The sequence below is a fragment of the Pleurodeles waltl genome, chromosome 9 (genome assembly GCF_031143425.1).
Source record: "Pleurodeles waltl isolate 20211129_DDA chromosome 9, aPleWal1.hap1.20221129, whole genome shotgun sequence".
Taxonomy (NCBI): domain Eukaryota; kingdom Metazoa; phylum Chordata; class Amphibia; order Caudata; family Salamandridae; genus Pleurodeles; species Pleurodeles waltl.
In genome coordinates, this window is record NC_090448.1 from 69,488,365 (window position 1) to 69,497,880 (window position 9,516).

Here is a 9,516-nt window from a genome sequence, read left to right on the forward strand (position 1 = left end):
AGCAGAAGCCATTACACTTCCTTCACTTGTAAGAAGTTTAATCAAAGGCTTGTGGTCACAGCGAATGGTTATGTCCTTACCCCACACGAATGCACGGAAGTGCTCTAAAGCCCAAGCGCAGGCTAAGGCTTCCTTCTCTATAACAGAGTATCTCTCTTCTGAAGGAGATAACGATCTGGAAGCAAAAAGTATAATCCTTTCCTTACCCTTACAATTCCTTTGAGACAAAACAGCACCTAAGCCTTTATTACTTGCATCTGTGGTAACAAATGTATCCAAATTGGGGTCAAAACTTTCTAAACATGCAGCCTTGCTTAACTCCCTTTTAATACACTCAAACTCCTGATTACACGTTTCACTCCACGCGAAAGGTGAATTCTTTTTTAACAAGGATCTTAGATTGTAAACCTTACTGGCAAAGTTCGGAATAAATTTTGCACAAAACTCAGCCATACCCAAAAAAGATCTTACCTCATCTTTAGACACAGGAGGTGTTAGGGTTTGTACACAGCAAAGAGCATGTCCCCTCTCACTGCACTAGTGGGTTCTGTAATAGCTCCCTTTTAAACTTACTATTGAAAGCCTTTCTTGTTATCTCACCTTCCCCCCCCCCCAGGCTTCTGTGTATGTTGTTTAATATGCTGTTTTGTTTACACATTGGGCCTTGCTTTTACCAAGGCTTCTTTAAAACACTCCTCCCTAGGCCATGTGTTAATCCAACTCATTTGCATAATAACTGAAACTCTGCACACCTTTCAAGAACATGTGCAGCATGTGAGGAGCACACCCAGCTCTTCAAACCACACCCAGCTCTGCACACCTTCCAAGAACATGTGCAGCATGTGAGGACCACACCCAGCCCTTCAAACCACACCCAGCCCTGTCTATAAAAGGCATCCCCCGAGCCTCACCCAGTGCTTGGGCTCGTCTACCTCCCGCTTGCCTGAGAACAGATCCCTCGGCGCTGGCACTCCTGCTCTTTACAGACTTTCATTGACTTCAATGGGCGCAGCTTCTGGCTCTTCCTTCTTCCGGTTTCCGGTTCCTCCTTGCTTCAGCCTCTCTCCTATGAGTAACCTGCAAAAGAGAAAGAAGACAAGGTTAGACTGATCAGTATCTCTTGCCAGCAACAAGTAAGTGCAAAACCTTTTATTACCTGAAAGAACTTTGACAACAATTTCTGGATTCGTGTATAGACAATTTGAAACGAAATACCTTCCACGAACATTGTGATTCAAACTCTTTGTTACAAGAATATTTTGCAGAACTTTGTGAAGCAAACATTGTTTTTTCTCATGGAACTTTTAAGAATCGAACAGTGGAAACCATTAACAGCAAGGCAAACAGTAAATCAAGGACTTGCACAAATTACATGCTGTAGTTTGATGTAAAAGTACAGTATTTGTTTTTATAAAAGATTCTGGAAATATGGGAAAAAAGTTTTACAGTAATAGAAAACACATCCCAGAGCAGTAACACATTCCAAACCTGGAAACTAGAGACCAGGATCCAAGAGGCACCAGTTTCTACAGAAGTCAGAAAGGGACGCAGATTTGTGCAGCACTTCAACAGTGGAAACGCAAGAACGGTGTTGTCTCTCTTTTTTTTTATTTTATCCACTTCCCCCCTTCCCTTGAGCTTCTGTTCTTAGTGCACTGTTTTAAAAACTAGTGTGCTGGAACAAGCAGTTTCAGGGTGGGGTCGGATTGTCTTCAACCTCCATCAGAACTGAACAAGAACTCAGGTGAGCTGGGCTTTGACAGAAGCACAAGCCTTTAAAAATTTTCAGTTCTGGTGGACGATGAATACCGGGGAAGAAATAGAGGGCATTGTCGTCACGGATATGGCGTAGGCCCTAAATGAGGACTTGGCTCATAATGAATCAGTGTCTGGCATCTTGCAACATATGCAAGAGGAAATAGAGAGATTAAAGATGGAGAATACCTCTTTAAAACAGGATTTAAGCAGGTATAAATTTAGGGGATCTCAGTGGAACACAGCTTCTACACCTTTGTTTAAAACCTCCTCAGAGACAGGGGCGCCATCAAAACATACAACTTTGCCTTCCCCAGTTGAGGTTACTGTTAATGTTCCTAATGTTGTGCCCTTAGCAGCACCTGAACGTTTTCATGGAGATAGTAACAAATTCCATGTTTTTATCAATCAATGTCAATTACACTTCATTTGTAAGCCACAACAGTTCCCTATTGATGATACGAAAGTGGCATTCGTCTTGTCTTATTTGGGTGGCACAGCAGCCAATTGGTCAATTCCTTTCGTGGATAGAGATGATCCCATCCTCCATAATTGGAATCAATTTAAACGTACCATGACCAGCCTTTTTGCAAAACACACTTTCATGCAGGCAAGTGATAATGAGCTTTTAAATCTTAAACAAGGTAACAAGGATTTATTGACCTATCTCACTAGTTTTAATCGTTTACTCACCGAGACACAGTGGCCAGAAGAAAAGCGTGTCTCCCTTTTTTATAAAGGTTTGAGAGACGAGTTAAAAGACGCGCTGGCTCATATCGTTGATTTGCCAAAAGACTATTCGGACTTTGTAGATTTAGTTGTGAAATTAGAACATAGACTAGGAGAAAGAAAGGGAGATAAATACAAACTGGAATCACGGTTAACTTTTATTAGACACGAGAAGAAAGACACAGATAATAAACTCCCTGAACCAGAGCCTATGCAAATAGGGACACTCAGAGGTCCACTCACATCAGAGGAAAAAGAAAGAAGGAGAACATTTCAATTATGTTTATATTGTGGCAGGGCAGGTCACTTTGCCAGAGAATGTCCAGTAAAGCCTAAAACTCCACGAAAGGGTGCTGTTTCCTCCACCTCCTCAACTGAATCGGGAAACGATTAAGCTCGACAAGGGGAGAGGTTACTTGTTCGAGAAAACATCTTAATCAAACCTCTAATGCTGCAGCCTTCAGGGTACCGCACATACCTAGACATTTCATAATTCAGGTCGTTTTAATTGTTACTACCCAAGTGAGGCATTCTCTCCCTGTCCTACTGGACTCAGGCGCGACAGGAAATTTTGTGGATAATAAGTTAGCTGAAATCTTAGGACTTCCTATGTGCCTAAAGCCTTGTCCAGAAGCAGTATGTGCAGTGGATGGGTCAGAATTGACCTCTGGATTAATCACAAAACAAACAAGTCCACTTGTTATGGTCTGTCAGAACGGGCACACAGAGGTGATTAGCTTTGATCTGATAGATACTTCTAATTTTGGTTTGATTCTCGGGGTACCCTGGTTAACAACTCATAACCCAAAAATTGATTGGGTGAATAGAACTGTTACTTTGGATTCCTCTTTCTGTAGAACCAATTGCTATCAAGAAGCAGGTACAGAACAGAGCACAGTATTACACTGTGCTAGTGTTACACAAGATGAACCAAGTCTCCCTCCTGAATATTCTGACTTTAAAGACGTCTTTGATCCAGTAAAGGCTAGTGTGCTGCCCCCACATCGGTCTTATGACTGCCGTATAGATCTTATCCCAGGGGCCCCTTTACCTAATAACAGAGTATATGCTTTGACTGACGAAGAAACCAAATACTTAAGAACCTACCTAGATGACCTACTACAGTCTGGGTTCATCCGTCATTCCACATCTCCGGTGTCATCTCCACTCTTTTTTATCCCGAAGCCGGATAAATCCCTGCGCGCGTGTATTGATTATAGAGGACTAAATAAGGCTACAATAAAGAATAAATATCCTCTTCCTCTAATACCTGTGTTGTTGGATCAATTAAGACATTCTACTGTATACACTAAACTAGATCTGCGGGGAGCTTACCACCTGGTCCGAGTAAAAGAGGGGGATGAGTGGAAGACGGCTTTCAAGACAAAGTTTGGTTTATTTGAGTACACAGTAATGCCCTTTGGGTTATGTAATGCCCCTGCGGCCTTTCAGTTCTTTATAAATGAGGTCCTACACGAATTCCTGGACGTTTGTGTCATAGTATACATAGACGACATCCTCATTTACTCTAAGAACTCAGAAGAACATACCCAACATGTTCGTGCAGTATTATCAAAGTTAAAAGAAAATCATCTTTTTGCTAAGTTAGAAAAGTGTACTTTTAATGTCAACAAGGTGGACTTTTTAGGATACTGCCTGTCACCTCAAGGAATAACTATGGATGTAAAGAAAATCAGTGCTATTGCTGATTGGCCAGAACCATCCTCTGTAAAAGATATTCAGAAATTTCTGGGTTTCGCCAATTTTTATAGGAGGTTTATTGCACATTTTGCAGACATTGCGGCCCCAATAACTACCTTGTTGCGGAAAGGGCAACGATTTCTTTGGACTGATGAGGCGGCACACGCCTTTCAACTCCTAAAACAAAAGTTCACTTCAGCCCCAATTCTGAAACATCCTGATCCTGACTTGCCCTTTTTTGTTGAAGCGGATGCTTCATCACGCCTCACCCTTGGCAGGTCATCCTGGTTGGGTAAAAACCCTGGAAAATGTGCAAAAACACTTTTGGTGGGACACTATAAGAAAGGACATTAAGCAATTTGTCACTACCTGTCCAATTTGTGCAAGACATAAATCTTCTCATAAGGCTCCTGAAGGCTTGTTAATACCAATGCCAACACCCAAACAACCTTGGCACACTGTGAGCGTAGACTTTATTGTAGGTTTACCACCTGTAAAATCCTTCACAACAGTGTTGGTTATAGTGGATTTTTTATCTAAAATGGCACATTTTGTACCATTACGGAAATTACCCACGGCGGCAGAATTTGCAGATATTTTTATAAGGGAAATTGTGCGTTTACATGGTTTGCCAAGCAAAGTGGTTTCAGACCGAGGGAGCCAGTTCAACTCCAGATTTTGGAAAAAATTATGTGAAAAACTGAAAATAGATGTGGCCTTATCCACTGCTTTCCACCCAGAGACAGATGGACAGACTGAACGACTGAACCAAACCTTACTTCAAACGCTACGTTGTTTATTGGCTGATTGTTTTAGTGAATGGTTGGAAGCTCTCCCTGTAGCAGAGTTTGTTTATAATAATACTGAGCATTCAGCTCTACTATGCTCACCATTCTATTTCTTGCAGGGGTATCATCCAAGAGCTATACCCATTTTGTTAGAAGATTCCCTGTTACCTACAGTAACGGATAGACTAACGAGGTTAGGTGACATACAAGACAAAGCCAGGAAACATTTATTAAAGTACAAGGAAAGCATGAAAAGACAAGCAGACAAACACAGGTCTGAGGCCCCAATGTATAAAATTGGTGACAAGGTAGGGCTCTCCACAAAGAACCTAAACATAGAGGGATCCCGAAAGCTGCAACCACGTTTCATTGGACCCTTTAGTATAACTGCCATAGTAAACCCGGTAACAGTAAAATTAGATTTACCAAAAGAATATCCAGTACATACTACATTCCATGTGTCCTTGCTTAAGCCGTACAACTCAAAAACCCGACCTGAACCACCACCTCCACCCATACCAATTAAGGGAAATCTGGAATATGAAGTGAAAAGCATAAAAGACTCAAAAAGAATTAGTGGACGTCTGTTTTATTTAGTAGAATGGAAAGGATATGATGAATCTGAGAATTCATGGGAACCAGCATCATATGTACATGCCCCACAGCTGATTAGACTGTTTTATTTAAAAAATCCAGGAAAACCCCGTCCTGTAGGAGGGCCTTTGAGGGGGGCAACTGTTAGGGTTTGTACACAGCAAAGAGCATGTCCCCTCTCACTGCACTAGTGGGTTCTGTAATAGCTCCCTTTTAAACTTAGTATTGAAAGCCTTTCTTGTTATCTCACCTTCCCCCCCCCCCCCCCTAGGCTTCTGTGTATGTTGTTTAATGTGCTGTTTTGTTTACACATTGGGCCTTGCTTTTACCAAGGCTTCTTTAAAACACTCCTCCCTAGGCCATGTGTTAATCCAACTCATTTGCATAATAACTGAAACTCTGCACACCTTTCAAGAACATGTGCAGCATGTGAGGACCACACCCAGCTCTTCAAACCACACCCAGCTCTGCACACCTTCCAAGAACATGTGCAGCATGTGAGGACCACACCCAGCCCTTCAAACCACACCCAGCCCTGTCTATAAAAGGCATCCCCCGAGCCTCACCCAGTGCTTGTGCTCGTCTACCTCCCGCTTGCCTGAGAACAGATCCCTCGGCGCTGGCACTCCTGCTCTTTACAGACTTTCATTGACTTCAATGGGCGCAGCTTCTGGCTCTTCCTTCTTCCGGTTTCCGGTTCCTCCTTGCTTCAGCCTCTCTCCTATGAGTAACCTGCAAAAGAGAAAGAAGACAAGGTTAGACTGATCAGTATCTCTTGCCAGCAACAAGTAAGTGCAAAACCTTTTATTACCTGAAAGAACTTTGACAACAATTTCTGGATTCGTGTATAGACAATTTGAAACGAAATACCTTCCACGAACATTGTGATTCAAACTCTTTGTTACAAGAATATTTTGCAGAACTTTGTGAAGCAAACATTGTTTTTTCTCATGGAACTTTTAAGAATCGAACAGTGGAAACCATTAACAGCAAGGCAAACAGTAAATCAAGGACTTGCACAAATTACATGCTGTAGTTTGATGTAAAAGTACAGTATTTGTTTTATAAAAGATTCTGGAAATATGGGAAAAAAGTTTTACAGTAATAGAAAACACATCCCAGAGCAGTAACACATTCCAAACCTGGAAACTAGAGACCAGGATCCAAGAGGCACCAGTTTCTACAGAAGTCAGAAAGGGCCGCAGATTTGTGCAGCACTTCAACAGTGGAAACGCAAGAACGGTGTTGTCTCTCTTTTTTTTATTTTATCCACTTCCCCCCTTCCCTTGAGCTTCTGTTCTTAGTGCACTGTTTTAAAAACTAGTGTGCTGGAACAAGCAGTTTCAGGGTGGGGTCGGATTGTCTTCAACCTCCATCAGAACTGAACAAGAACTCAGGTGAGCTGGGCTTTGACAGGAGGAGACACCTCGATTATAGCATTTACCAAAGAAGTTTTTGGTCTAACACCCTCACCACTAATCTCATGTCCCAAATACTCCACACTTCTTTTTGCAAATTTGCATTTACTTAATTCCACTGTTAACCCCTTATCACCCGAAACTCCTAATACATGTTCCAATCGCTCATCATGCATGCACTTATCCTTCCCAAAAATTAAAATGTCATCTTGGAAGCACATAACCCCTTTAACCTTTCCAAACAGTTTATGCATTAGACGTTGAAAAACAGCTGCTGCAGACGCTAGACCGAAAGGCATCCTCTTGTATTGGAAGCATCCGAAGGGTGTGATGAAGGCTGTTAATCTTTTGGAACCCTCGGATAAGGGAATCTGATGATACGCAGATGACAAGTCAATAGTAGAAAACCAATGCGCTCCCTCAAGACTAGAAACCATTTCCGTAATCTTGGGTAGAGGAAAACGATCAATCAGGATATTATTATTTAAGTATCTTAAGTCTACACATAAACGGATTTTCCCGTTACTGCGCCGAGCTATTACTACAGGCGAAATCCATTCCGAACTCTCAATTGGCTCAATCACATCCATTGAAATCAATTTGTCCAGCTCCTTGGAGACTTCTTCTCTGATCATGATCGGCACAGTTCTGGCCTTATGAATTTTTGGTAGAGCTTCCTTCTTTAATATGATCTTGTGCTCGAAACCGGTAAGTCTTCCCAAACCCTTGTGAAAAACTTTGGGAAATTTGACCTCCATCACAGAGGTCACGGAGCATTCTTCATTCACCATTAACACCTTTTCTTTACTGTTAGGATCTAGGATCATTTGCAACTGTCCTTGATCCTTCCACCCTAGAACAGACGGTCCTCTCTTAGCTACGTATAACTTTCCTCTGGCACTCCTGTTCTTGAACGAGAATGCCAACCATCTAAAACCTAACAGGTCTATCTTCTCTCCTGTGTAGCTCTCTGGCTGAATATCTGGCGGAGTAAGTTGCTTGCCAATCTTCACTACAAAGGACTTGTTCCACACATCCTCATTCACGATTGTGAACGGTGAGCCAGAGTCAGCATACATTGTAACTGGTACTCCACCAATTTCCATGTTACATATTGGTTTTTCCTTAGTGTTTACTTCCGTTATATTGAGTATAAAACTCTTATCCTCATCCATTACCCTGGAATCCATAGTTTTCTCCTCCGTGTCACTCTTTGCCGTATAATCACCTTCATAAATACACTTAACTATTTTCTTTTTACTTTTACATACTTTGGCAAAATGGCCCACCATTCCACATTTATTGCATTTTAATTTTAACGCTGGGCACAACTTGGAGTGAGCCAAATGATCCTTGTTATCACATCTATAACATTTCCTTTCAGTTTCCCCATTCTGAATTTGTTTTCCAGGTTTGCGGTTAATCACTTTGTAAATGCCGTCCTAATTTTTCCCTGTAGATTTTATTTCATTTAAACATCTTTCCGAGATCTCTGCTTTCCTTACAATGGCTAAGATGTCTTCCAGAGGAGAATCACCATTTATCCAAAGTCTTTCTTGAATGATTACCGCAATGCATGACTACTTGATCCCTAATAAGTTCGTCATGGATTGTTCCAAATCTACAGTCCAGAGCAAGTTTATTTAAGTCCGCAACATAGTCATCCACAAGCTCATTTTTTTCCTGTTTTCGTTGGAAAAACTTATAGCGGACAATTCCCATACATACTTTTGGAGAAAAATACTTGTCAAGATCTAGCATAGCGGCATTAAAAACACAAATATCACCGCTTATGGCATTTTTGGGCATCTTATTAAAAGTTTTTAGACCCATAGGACCCAAAGAATGCAACAGGATCCTCTTTTTCTGTTCTGCAGGCATCTTGTTATCCACATCAATGGCAGCTAAATAATTTAAAAAATAGTCTTTCCATTCTAACCACTTGATAGGTGGTGAATTGCCCATTGCCCAAAAAGTTTGCGGGGGAACAATTGTAAAATTGGCCTGCGCCATGTTTAGTGGCTAATTATAAGGCACACGCAATGACTTCCAATGCCACTTAATAATACTAATTTATCCTTCCCTTCTCGGACCTGTTCCAAACTTTTACAATAGAATGTTATTTTGCGATTCACGAAAAATGCCTTCAAAAATGTTGTTTTCTTCCTTCCCTCCTTCCTGTTTATTTTATTTATTCCTCTTTATTTTTCTTGATCTTTTTTTAAAAAATATTTCCAAGTCTTTTCCTTCTCTAATAATGTTCAAAGGCGAACGACTCTGTCTCCTTAGAGTCGCAAGCGGAAGCTGCGTTAATTTGGCTAGCGTCTCCGTCACCTTGGAGACGCTAGCGGAAGCTGCGTTAGTCTCCTTAGCGTGCTCGTAGCTAAGGAGACTCGCTGAAGAAGAAGCGTCGCGTTGCCCAGGCGACGCACGTAGTGCGTGCGCGTTCATTGAAGAGAGGACGCTCGCGTTGCCCTGCACGCGCCGCTCTGCACGCGCGCACACCAACGGCCGGGCAGGGCACAAAAGCA